This window comes from Gossypium hirsutum, chromosome D06 (assembly GCF_007990345.1).
Source record: "Gossypium hirsutum isolate 1008001.06 chromosome D06, Gossypium_hirsutum_v2.1, whole genome shotgun sequence".
Classification (NCBI taxonomy): Eukaryota; Viridiplantae; Streptophyta; class Magnoliopsida; order Malvales; family Malvaceae; genus Gossypium; species Gossypium hirsutum.
In genome coordinates, this window is record NC_053442.1 from 24,763,608 (window position 1) to 24,777,629 (window position 14,022).

The 14,022-nt window shown below is 34.4% G+C and overlaps 1 non-coding gene across 1 annotated transcript; it reads left to right on the top strand.

Annotated features, from left to right (window-relative positions):
* The first annotated feature begins 12,928 nt into the window (after positions 1–12,928).
* LOC121218914 (small nucleolar RNA R71) lies at positions 12,929–13,030 on the top strand. The gene has a single exon (XR_005915398.1). It is a non-coding gene; the product is annotated as a small nucleolar RNA R71 (small nucleolar RNA).
* Positions 13,031–14,022: the final 992 nt, after the last annotated feature.

Sequence of the window (14,022 nt, forward strand, 5' to 3'; positions counted from 1 at the left end):
AGCGTTTTTGCTAGGTAGGAAATACTTAACCAAAAATCTCTCTACTAATTCTTGCCATGTAGATATGAAACTTGGTGGCAATGAATTGAGCCATGCTCGTGCTCGATCTCCTAACAAGTATGAAAACATCTTCAACCTCAGTGCATCTTCAGTCACACCGACTATTTTGAATGAATTACTCACCTCCATAAACAATCGAATGTGAATATGTGGATCTTCCGTGGACATACCACTAAATTGGCCCACCGTTTGTAGCATTTGAAACATCACTGGTTTCAATTGAAACTGGGTTACCTCAATATCTGGCCTTCTAATACCAGGGTTTAACTCACTGAAAAGTGGCACAGCATATGGTCTGATGCATCGATCCCTATCATCGACAATAAGGATAGGATTTCGTATGTGATCGGTTTTATTACCTTGTTCTTAATTCTGATTTCCAAGGTCTATCTTGACTTGTCTTTTAGCTGTTCGTTCACGTCTTCTTTGTTTGAAAGTTCGCTCAATTTCAGGGTTTATAGGGAGTGAATCGATAAATCGATCTATGCTCATAAACACCTGAAAAGAAAATCACAAATATTTAAAAAGAATAAGTTAGTAATGTTAGAAATAAATCAAATTGAAAATAAATAATTTCACAAAAAAAGTTGACAATCCCCGACAACGACTCCAAAAACTTGTAACACTTAGGTTTGTGCAAGTGTACACAATCGTTATCAAGTAATAAGTAAGTATCGAGTTATTGTCTCCACAGAGATTGTATTTGTGCTAAGTCACTTAATTTGTAAAATTAAATTAATTATTTGGTAAATAAAAATACAATATAGTTGAGAAGTGGCCATTAAAATATAAGAGACTGAATGCAATGATCCCTAATGCAAATTATCCTAAGTATGCAAACTATATGAATGAAATAGATTTTAGTAAAATTAAACACAATTTGCAATAATTATAACATAGATAAACTAGGACAATTACTTTAATTAAACTCAATTTATTATCAACATGCTTAATAACAATCGAAAAAACATTTCATGGCAACTCAATCTTTCATGAGTTTGGAAACCACATTAGGTCCTTTCGGAATCCTTTACTTAGTAAATACACATTTTACTGATCCTTATTTACTAAGGGTTTCTTAGTATTTGTGTGAAGTAATAGGGACGTGACAGGTTTGAAACAATTTAATCACACAAATCTAAAAACTATGCAGATAACAGAGCTTGGTCAGAGTTGTTATGCAACCTATAATTTAATTGGGTCAAGATCTAAATTGAGCATGCACATTTCAATTATGTGTCCATTAGCCGTCGTCTGGTCAGGATCACTCAACTAATTCAGGTGCATTCCAATCACATATGAACGAAATACAGACTTGATTTTAATTGAAAACATGATTGATTGAGGTACAAAAATTATAAGCATGAATCAAATAAATATTATTTAATCAAAGCAATCATCCTAGCGTAAATGAAATTAAGCTAAAACTGCTGTAAATAAAAACAAAAAAACATAGCAAACATCTTTAGATTAAATTCAAGAAAAGAAAGATTAAACCCAATTTAGAGTGGCTGTCACCCAAGACTCTGACTGACGAGGCTCTTTCGCTTCTTTGCTTTGCTTCTTTGCTGATGGTTCTCCAAGGTGGTCAACCAAGGGTTCTTTAAGAGGCTAATTTTGCTATAAATCCTTATGCAAGGATGATGATAGGCGTGAGGGGGAAAGATAGCTAAGAGAGTTGAGAGAGGAGAGAATGATGAATGAGTGAGAGATCATTGAAAAAGTGAGAAATGAGCTCTTATTTATGTGTGAGGCAAGGGAGCTAGTTTGCTAAAAATAGGAGTTTCCATCTTTTGGAACTTCTTCCAATGATGGTCGGCCATGAATTGAGGAGATGTGGCTGATTCTGTTTGATTCTTGGTCAATTTGAGTGCCACCACAACTAAGGACTAAGACTCGGTCACCAGCAAATCTCCAGGAAAATCTCTGTTTTCTTTAACTCTTCAAGGACCTTGTGTAATTAAACCAAAAATTGATTTATGATCAGCCATGTGCAGCCAAAATTTTGGTTGACTTGGTCCCCAATTTTGACGGTTTTGCAATTAGAAGAAAACTCTTAGACCTGTCAAAAAATAGTAGATAGTTTAGAGGACCAAATAATATAATTTTAACCAGTTCAATTAATTAATTTACTTAATTAATTAAAACCCAATTTATTAATAAAATATTTAAAATGAATTGTTAAATATAACTTTATATTTTATTATTTAATTTAATCATGCATGACCCACTTTATAGCTTAAAAATATAATATGCTCAAACTAATATAAAATGAGCCATTTTGTGTATGAAAATTACATAATAAAGCATAAAATCACATTTTAATAATTTTCATGTCCCAATTTCATATTTTCACATATTTCAGTAATTTATTAAACAATTACTTGGTTTTAACAACAAATTGAAGTAAAAAGATTATGAATTATATAGGAAAAATCCTATATATTTTTCAGTTTACAATTGTAAATAGTTAGGTGTGTAACGAAAATCCCAAAAAATAGCAAACAACACAAAATCAGAAAACTCACTGTTGACGCCATATGGTCGTGTGCCAGACCATATGAGCTACATGGTCATGTGGCAGACTGTGTGGGTCACAAGGGCTGGGCCAGTTTGGCTGTGTGAACCCATTTTTTATAAAATTTCGTAAGGACCGTATTTGAAGTGCAATTTGAAATTAGTCATGTTGTAGGCTCCAAAATGTGTATGTATGTATTATGAATATAAATATGATATTATGCCTCTGTTAGTATGATTTCTGAAAGCTTGATATCAAATATTGGTATTGTATATGTAACATTTGAGAGCATGTCTGTGGTATAATTTCTTCTCTTGATTTGTAATTTGAGAACATGTTTAAGAATGATTCATTTATGTGCATTTTAATAGGTAATAGGTTCTGACATGTGCATTGGGTTGGGATGTTGATGTGATGAAGTGTTCTGGCAGTTTAATTGCATATTGATATTAGTAAGCCATCGTTACTGGGAAACCCGGGGTGGCGGGTTATTGTTTCTGAGCAACCAGAGATGACTAAATTTTTGGTTTAACAACTTATCTGATGTGGGGGTTTGACTACACTTATTTGATTCTGGTGGATTACCGTATTATATCTTGCAACTTGACTACGCTATCCTGAAAAGTGACAAGCAGTCCCTTATAGGTGGGTGGGGTTGGATGGGTATTCGTTACCCTAATTGGTGTGTAGGGATAGATGGAGATGGTGTGTAGCAGATGAGGGTAGGACTTGTATCTTTATATGCATTTGCATCTATATTTTCATCTGTGTTTGTATATGCATCTACATCTGTGTCTATATCAGAATCTGCAACTGTATCTATTTCTGAACTGTATCTGTATTCATATTTGTTATCGTATATGTATCTATTTTGTTTGTATAAGTTGAGTTACACACTGAGATTGTTTGCTCAACCTTTTTTTTCATCTTCTTAGGTAATCATCAAACATAGAACTAGACGGAATGTGGGAGCTCAGATTGGTTTCTTAGTTATTTAAGTATGATGGTTCATGAATTTAAACTATTATGGACTTTCTAGACTTTTTCGGGTTGTAAATCTATTTTTGGATTTTGTTTTTCATTTGGTTTGTTTTTGTTGGATTTAGTAACTATTACTTGAACAATACAAAGTTTTGTGTTTTACAAACTAAGTCACGTTTTTCAAAATTTAACACTCAAAAATTTCCGCTGCAAAATAAAGTAATCATTTAAGTGTTTTTCTATAATAAAATGAATAGTTTTAATGAATATTTTATAAAATATTTGGAAGTGATTTTCCAAAATTAATATTGTCAAAGCACACGATTTCAAATTCAATTTCTAGATTTTAAAATAAGTTTATGTAATGCCTCAAGATTCGACCATAACTTTCAAGCCAAGTTGGGGGTGTTACATTGCAGACGCTAAACTAAGATAAAATTTTTCATCTTGACTATTGTTAACATGGTTCAACAACCCTTCCCAAAAGATATAGTATTTGTCCACAAATCAAATTTCCCTAAAGAAAATATATTCCTGACTGTGCAACAAAATGAAATCCAATTCAGTCAGCACAATTAATCCATCATTGGCCATTTTTCGGATAGTGATAGTTGTGTTGGAGTGGAGTCATTGATCTTTTGATTTGGCATCCACTTGACTATTGTTGGTTGACCAAGTGGATCCTTCCTTGTGAAAGGTAATTTGACCCTAGAAGTTGCTGTAGGGTTTGAGTTTTGTTGGGTTGTGGGTGGTTGGCTTGAAATGTTATCCATTGAAGTGACTTGGTTCGAAATTTGCTGGCTCAATGATTGGTTTGTCATTTGGTCATACATTAAAAAATCATTGAATAGTAAGTCTATGTCAAGGAAAGTAGACTATATGCAATTAATAATGTAAACCATGTTGTTTCCCCCAATAATCCCCTTGCAAGTCCTTGTATTATGGCCTGGTTTGCGACATTTGGTGCAGTTAGTTTGATGTCCTGTCTTACTAAGTTTTGCTTCACTCTTTCTTGCTTCATCAACTTCCTTCCTCGTTTGTTTGGGACTTTCTAGGGGCCTTCTAATCCTGGGAGGAAGAAAGGGTTCCATGTCCCTCACATGTTCCCATTGCATAATGTTGAAATGTGTATTGAAGCCCCATATATTTTGAGATATTTTAAAGTTATTTAGGTAGATAAATATTAGAATAATCAATTGAGATGTTTTAGGAATATTTTTTTTTATATTTTACTAGTTTACTAGAATAAGGAAATTAATTTACTAGAATAAGGAAATTATTTTCCCAGTTATGTTGCGAGTCTTTTTTTATTTAAATTCAATCCTTTGCTTAATAAAATTAGAATAGATTTATTGAATAGTCTCTTGAAAACTTTCACAGTATTAGAGCTAAGTTAAATCTCTAGTAACACCATGGTTAAAACAAACTTCACTGGAGTTAAGAGATCCAACAATCAAACAGAGATAGAAAGTTCTGTAGTAAGAACAACTACTGAGAGTGCAATGACTTAAGGAATAGAGGTGTCTCACCTCCTCTTTTCAGTTGATATCTCACAAGCTGAATGGCAAGAATTACCTCGAATGGTCTTAGTCTGTGAAATTAGCAATTAATGGACATAGCAAGCTAGGTAATTTAGCCAGAGAAGTCAAGCAACCACAGGTGGGCGATCGAAGTATGAACACGTGGAGCTTAAAAAATTCTATGATAATTGTGTGGCTTACTAATTCCATGGAAGCATCCATAGGAAAACTTTTCTTTTTCTCCTGATTGTTAAAGATGTTTAGGACGCTGTGAAAAACACCTATTCAGATTTAGAAAATGCTTCATAGATCTTTGAGTTAAAATAAAACTTTAGAAGGCTAGGTAAGGGGAAAAGGAGGTTACTTTTTATTATAACTAGAAGATGTCTCTTTGGAAAGAGCTAGATCAATGTAATAATGATGAATGAGAGTGTCCTAGAGGTAGTGTAAAAGCTATGAAAAAAGAAGAGAATGAGCGAGCTTATTTATTTCTAACACGGTTAAATAGAGAATTTGATCAAGTGAGATATCAGATCCTAGGGAAAAAATCATTCCCAACACTTCGTGATATTTTTTCTGAGGTTAAAATAGAGATGACTAGGAGAAAAGTAATGTTAAGGCCAAGATTTGAAGCTAAAGATGATTAATTTGCTCTTGTGACTGTTAAAAATGATGACGATAGTGAAAAAAAAGGAAGAAACATTGGCGTGACCACTACAAAAAATATTGATACACTCGAGACACGTGTTGGAAGCTCTATCGAAAACCTATTAATGGGAGAAAGAAGAGACTCTAGGGATAGTAGAGCTTTCCAAACGAGTAATGAAAATCATGAGCTACAAAGTTCTCCAGAAGGGTCTCCATTCACTAAGGAACAACTAGATCATTTACACAAGCTTTTTCAATCACCACAATTTTGGATGAATTCTTCTATTCCTAACTCATCTAGTAGTCCTTCTTTCTCCTTTGTGTCGTACTCAGTTCTCTATTAAGGTCTCGAAATTAAGGAAAAGGTGGGCGTTAATTGAAAGAGATAGCAAGTTCGGCAGACTCTACCATAAAATCTGCATATTTAGTAGCTAATTAGTAAATATTTAGGTTTCAATTCTGGTTCGGTTAAGTTGGAACTAACTGGTTCCTTAGTGGGAGACAAAATGATTATTGATGGATGGCTTACTTGGGGCTTTGATGACCATGCGAGAAGGGTTATATATATGTGTGAGAAGTCTTATTCAGCAAATGAAATTCTTCTTAATTTTGTTTATATTTTCCTTTCATCTGCATCATTTTCTTCGATTGCTTTGAAAAAGAGAAAGTTAAGGAGAGTCCTCCATAGGGCAGTGATTGTAAGGTTTAAATCTGGAATGTAGTGAATCAGGTTAACTGGTAAGCTTCTCAATCTTTCTATATTTATGGATTTAAGGAAAGAGAAGTAAGGATTTCTTGAATCTTTGAAAAGCTTTAGCATAATAATGGATTTTGGGTTTTAAAGCTTGGATGCCTCCAATTTAGTTGGTATATTTGGTTGTCATGCTTAGCTGCCAGGACGAAGGAGGCTCTAGCATTTGTACAAGCTAAGTTGGCGAGGAGGAAGCATGGAAAGTGAGTTTATATGTAGATTTTACTATAAATCAAATTTAAAAAACCTTCCTTTTCTTTCATGCTTGGCTGACCACAATTTGTGGAGAAAGAGGTGGTTTTTGTTTCTCAATTTGAATTCAAATCCTTGCTATTATTAGACATGAAGTGGACGGTTTCAAAGATAAAGTTGGTGTGTCAATTTATGATATTTTCCAACTGTAGGGACCTCCAAATAATTTTCCCAAATTTGATTTTTGGGCAGCCATTTGCTTGTGCCAAAATTAGGCTTGACTCCTCTTTGTTGGACAGTTTTGTAGTCCAATAATTAATCAGACATGTCCATCATGTAATTACACTTTTATTGGGTGAAATTAATATCCTTAGGACCCAATTGTGTATGGTTTTGTCGTCCATATAGCTTGGATGTGTGCATGTTCATGCAATATTTATATTAACCTTATCTTCCATGGCCCCACTACATAGTGGAAATTAACATATTAATAATCAACATGAAAATAATATAAATTATGCATAAAAATCATGTAATAAAACATAATTTCACATAATTTACAAATTCATGTCCAATATTAATATTTAAGTAAAATTCACTTAATTCAATAACAATTACTCAAGATTGTTTGATGCTTATTTCTAGCACAATTCCCCCTTTTATTTATTTGACTTATCTTCCTTCTTTGATGCTTCATCCTGGCTTTCATCCTCATCTTCCTTCCGTAACTCGAAGATATAATCTGGGAACTCAGGAATAAAATTGTTAGAGATATTTTTGAAAGTATTCCTTACAAAATCAGCTCTAATCTTCGCAGATTTCCAATAAGTCTGTTGTTGGTTATGCATAAATTTCATCATATCCATCATAATTGAAAATTCTAATTTCTTCATGGTATTTTAAAAAGTGGGCAAAGGAATGGTCAACTCAGGATCATCACTTGGTTTAAAGGGCTAATCAGCATTTGTCTCCACTCTTGGTTCATAAATTTCTGGTTCATTTATCAGTTCTGGATTGTTTGGTTCTTCTTAAGATTTTTCTTTTTCTGTCTCATCAATTGAGTTAGCTTCCGGTTTGAATTTGTTTGATGACTTGTCAGTTTCTGGCTCGGTTGGTTCACTTGGTTCAATTAAGTTTAGCTCATGGACATTCTCCACTAACCTTTCAAGATCATGGGCTGTGATGCAACCTTGAACATACAGGCCGTTCAAGTTTGCTTTTGTTTTAACTTGGGCCCCTAAGCAAAATGAAGTTATCAATGATGGAAAGTAGGCATTTCATGTCTTCTTTCTAGCACAATCATTGATCTCCTTGAGAATAATCTTCCCAACATTGATAGACCTTTCTATCATAATTGCATACAACAAAAGTATTCGCTCCATCGAGATAGTGGAACTGTGTGAGATAGGCATGAAACAATATTGAACAAAGTAGAACCATACCTTAGCCACTAGTTTTAGATATTCCCTTCGGTAAGAATGACTATCATACTTTCTTATAATCCATTCGGATCCCTGATTTGTCACAACATTAAGCACTTGTTAGAGAAAATCCCAATTTATATATCATGGAAAAGTATTCATCTTCTTCAACATCAGGTAGGTTAAACAAATCATTAGTAGACTTAGAAGTTAGGGGTACCTTCTTCTTGTGAATAGGAACTTCAGTAGCACCTGGCGTAGTTAAATTGGCATAGATTTCTCGAATTAACTCCTCTTTGAAAAATGATCATGCATTGCAAAAATAGTTCCAATTGAGGGCATCAATTGTCTTTCGTATTGGCCATGACACAACGATCTTATCATTGATCTTCAAGTTGAAACCTTTTTTCGGCATTATGGGTTGATTTTTGAAGATGGAATCAAACTTTTCTTTTGCTTCCTCATCTTGGATCATAAATGGATTTTCGCTAGAGGTCTTAGAAGATCTAGTTCTTTTGCGATACATGGTGATCTTTCCCACGAAATAGGTAGAATTTCGACAAAAGGAAGAGAAAAGAAATCAACAATGGGTGGTTGCAAGATGTTTGTGGCGGTGATAGGCTTGCGACGGCAATGGGATTGTGTCGGTGATAGGCGTGCGGCGGCGATAAGCGTGCTCTGTCAAAAGACTTGTTGCGACAATGAGAAGGCTTTGCGACAAGGGTAGGAAATTTGTAGAGATTCCTTAGGATTCAAGGTTGACGACTAAGAGGAAATAGAATGAGTGGCTAGGGTTTAGGATAATTGCTTGAAGGGTTGTGAAAAATATGGTGGTAGAGAGGGGTTTATATAGTGATGAATTAGGGCAAACTTGTAGCAAAAATTTAGCTACAAAAGGTGACTTGGGCGGCAAGTATAGAGGAAACGATGGGGCGGCGTAATTAGGGTTTTGGAGAACCTTGTGGATGGCAACATGGGGTGAATTTTCTCCTTTTTCTATTTTAAGCCTTGAGCCCAAACTGTATTAACAAATTAGATTGTTTAAGATAAAATAAATTGATTAGTACTTGGCCCTCTTATTAAGCATAACAAATAAAATTTGAAAACAAAAAGTAAAATGAAAATAAAAATTTTGAAGTTAATTAGAAAATTTCTTCTCAGAATATTACATTAAATTAGTTTCTAGGAAAGGTTAGAGGGGTCACAACGGTCCCGCTTAAGTTCCAATCTCGTTAGATAGTATAAATTAAATGTGATAATTTTAAAAAAATAATTTCTAATTATTTATTAAAAATTAAGATCTTAAAATTAATGGTCTATAAATTTGAACGAAATTTTAATTCGCTCCACTACACCATCCTAATAGTGCTTGAGGCGTTGACCATTAATTTTAAACATACCTCCGTGGTTGTCGTATAATTCTACAACTCCATATGGATAAAATTTGTAGATGGTATAAGGTCCTCCCATCGAGATTTGAGCTTCTTAGGGAATAACCTTAGCCTCAAATTAAAAAACAACACTTTTTGACCTTCTCTGAATTCATAAGGTTGTATACAATTATTATGTCATCTTTTAGATTTTTCTTTACACATCTTGGCATTCTCGTACAAAAATAACCTCAACTCTTCCAAATAATCAACTTGTAACATCCTTTTCTCACCGGCTTTCTTAATATCACAATTTAATTGTTTCAAGGCCTAGTGAGCTTTATTTTCCAACTCAAGCGGCAAATGACATGCCTTTCCAAAAACTAGTCGATAGGGAGTCATTCCTAACAGTGTCTTAAAAGTAGTTTGATAGGCCCATAGAGCATCGTCGAGCCTTCGAAACCAATCTTTTCTACTAGGGCGCATTACACTTTCAAGAATACCTTTGATTTCACGATTCACCCTTTCAACTTGTCTATTTGTCTATGGGTGATAGGCAGTAGCAATTTTATGTTTCACGTGGTACTTGTCAAGCGACCACTTAAGCCATTTATTTACAAAGTGAGATCCTTCATCACTAATTACAGCTCTAGGAGTCCTAAACTGTGTAAATACATGCTTATGTAAGAATCGCATGACTACCTTAGGATAATTTGTTGGGTATGCCTCGACTTCAACCCACTTGGATACATAATCCACAGCTACCAAAATATATTTGTTCCCATAAGAAGAAGGAAAGAGGCCTAGAAAATCAATGCTCCATACGTTGAATATTTCAACCTCTAAAATATTTGTTAAGGGCATCTCATTCCTCCTTATTATGTTTTTGGTTCTTTGGCATCTTTCACATTTTTTCACATATGCGTACACATCCTTTAACACTGTAGGCCAGAAGAATCTTACTTGCAAAATCTTTGCTGTAGTGTGAGAAACACCAAAGTGTCCCCCACTCAGAGATGAATGCCAGTGGTACAAAATCTCGTCAATCTCACTTCTAGCTATGCACTTCCTGATTATGTTATCTGTACATTGTTTAAACAAAAATGAATACTCCTAGAAATAATATCGGCTATCATGAAGGAATTTCTTCCTTTTTTCATGTGTCATTTCTCGAGGAATTATTCCACATGCTAAATAATTGGAAAAATCAGCAAACCGAGGTGTTTCATGAATTTGACTTACCTCGGAGATATGCTCAGCAGGAAAATTCTCATTAATTGTAACAAGTGAAGACGTTATCTCATTTTGTTCCAACCTCGATAGATGATCAACTACTTGATTTTCAACATATTTTTTGTCTTGAATCTTAAGTTTAAATTCCTAAGAGTAAAAGTATCCAACGGATTAGCCTTGGTTTAGCATTTTTCTTCGTGGGCAAATACTTAATAGCCACATGATCGGTAAACACTGTAACTTTGGTACCTATAAGATATGAACAGAACTTGTCAAAAGTAAAAACTATAACAAAGAGTTCTTTTCAGTTATCGTATAATTGAGCTCGAATCCTGTCAAAGTTCTACTTGCTTAGTAGATAGGGTGAAAACTTTATTTCTTCTTTGACCCATCACATGTCGAACAGTGAAATCGCTTGCATCACACATTATCTCAAAAGGTAAGTTTCAATTAGGTGTAACAATTATTGGGGCTGACATTAACTGACTTTTTAATTCCTCAAAAGCTTCTAAACATGCTTTGTTAAAATAAAAAAAATAATATCTTTTTGTAAAAGCATGCACAAAGGTTTAGAAATTTTTTAAAAACCTTTGATAAATCTATGATAAAATTAAATGTTACTTGATTGTATTGAACTCTCATTGTGAGTTCTGCTTTTTGCACATCTATCAACATTCTTCTCGTAGCTAGGAAAGGCCTCCCAAGGATGATCGGAACCTCCTTATCTACTTCAAAGTCTAACACAATAAAGTCAGTAGGAAAAATTAACTTATCAACTCTTACCAAAATATCCTCGATCTTTCCCTCGGGATATACTAACAAATGATCCGCTAGTTGAAGTGCCACAGTAGTGAGTCTTACTTCACCTATTCCCAACAGTTTGAAAACAGATTTGGGCATCAAGTTGATGCTTGCTCCTAAGTCACACAAAGCTTTACTGCAGTAAGATTCTTTGATATTACAGGGTATCGTAAAGCTTCAAGGATCTTTCAATTTCAGTGGTAGCTTGTTCTGTAAGAACGTACTGCACTCCTTCATTAAAGCAACAGTCTCACACTCACTAAGTCTTTTCTTTTTGGACAAAATATCTTTCATAAACTTCATGTAGTTGGGCATTTGCTCTAAAGCCTCCACCAGCGGGATGTTGATGTGAAGTTGCTTTAGAACATCTAAGAACTTCTTGAATTGCACCTCTTGTTTCTGCTTATGCTACTGGAGTCTTTGAGGATATGAAACTTTAGGTTGAAATGAATAATTTTTCTGAGTAGGTAAATCTGTAAAAGAAGGTGTTAGCTTTTTAGAATTCACTAGTTTAGGATTTACCTCATCAGATTTTTTAGCATTTTATTTTTTCAGTGTAGGAACTTCAACTTTTGGTTGATTTCCTTCCTTTTCAGTAGGCTCATCTTCAATCACAAACCTTTTGGGTTCCAAAATTTTACCACTTCGTAATGCAACTACCTTGCAATGTTCCTTACCTGAACTCCTTGGATTTTCTGTGCCGCTTGGCAAGACTCCTTGTGGTCTACTACGAAGCTCAGTAGCTAACTGACCCATCTGGTTTTCTAGAATGTTCAGTGTTGTTGCTTAACTTTGGATCAAAGCGTTATTTTTTTCCATGTACACCTTCAACAAGTCCTCTAAACTGTTTGATGACTCAGCTTGAGATGGTTTTGGAGCTTGTTGACTAAACCCTTGGGATTTATTGGGTCTATGTTGCATATGATTATTCAGTTAATTTTTTTGGCTACTCTAGAAGAAGTTCGAATGATTTTGCCAGGATGGATTGTAGAAGTTGGACTATGGTCCTTGTCCACTTATTTTTTTGATACTGATTACTTACATAACATATAGACTCGAGGTTTGAAGGGCAACTCTCGAAAGAATGACCATCCCCACAATACACACAAGAAACAACATCTCACTGACTTAGTGATTGAGCTGTAAAATTATTCAACCCATTAGTGGTAAATTGTTTTAACATTGAGGAAATAGAAGATACCTGAGTAGAGAGTGAAGTCAGCACATACACTTCATGCACTCCAGCTACTCAGCTTTCAAAAACTGCTCAATTTGTCAGCCGCTGGTAATTTTTGCTAGCGATCCTTTTGATGATGTCATAAGCCTCGTTATAAGTCTTAGACAATATCGCACCATTCGTAGAAGCATCTACCATTAATCTTGTATGTGCATTGAGACCGTTATAAAACATCTCCAATTGGATACAATGTAGAATGCTATGATGAGGACACTTACGAAGCAATTCCTTGAATCTCTCCCACAGCTCGTATAAGGACTCGTCATTGTTGAAAAGTAGTTATCTTATTTCGCAACTTTATGTTCTTAGTTGGTAGAAGATACTTTACCAAAAACCTTTCTGCTAATTCTTGCCAAGTAGATATTGAACTTGGTGGCAATGAATTCAACCATGCTCGTGCTCGATCTCACAACGAGTACAAAAACAACTTCAACCTTAATACGTCTTGAGTCACACCGACTATCTTAAATGAAACACTCACTTCCATCAATAGTCGAAGGTGAAGATGTGGATCTTCGTGGGCATACCACTGAACTGGCCCACAGATTGGAGCATTTGAAATATCATTGGTTTCAATTCGAATTGGGGTGCCTCGATATCCGACCTCTTGATTCCAAGATTTAATATATTGAAGAGTGGGAAAACGTATTGTCTTATGGCATGATCCCTATCATTAGAAATAAGGGTTAGATTGTGCACATGATCAACTCCATTACCTTGTCCATCATTTTGATTTCCAAGGTCCATCTCGGTTTGTCTTTGAGCTAATCTCTCACGTCTTCTCTGCCTAAATGTCTGCTCAATTTCAAGGTCTACAGGTAATAGATCAATGATTCGATCTATGCTCATAAACACCTGATAAATAAATCACAAATAAAGAATAAAGAATAAATTAGTAATGTTAGAAATTTAAAAAAAACTGCAAAAATAATTTCACAAAGAATGATTCAAGCAATAGTCCCTGGCAACGACGTCAAAAACTTGTCACTTTATTTTTGTGCAAGTGTACACAGACGTTCAAGTAATAAGTAAGTAAAATGAGTTATCGTCTCCACAAGGATTGTGTAAGTTAATTGATTATTTGTAAACTTATAAGTTAGCAATTTGGTGGTAAAAACACAATACTCTAAGTGGTGGATTATTAAATTAAATTATGTTAGATGGAAGAAGATCCCAATGCAATTGAATCTAAATGCAAATGATCTAAATGAATGAATGGATTTTAGTAACAAAAACACATTTTCTACAATTAATGAATAGGATATGATCTTCATATTAATCAATTTAATT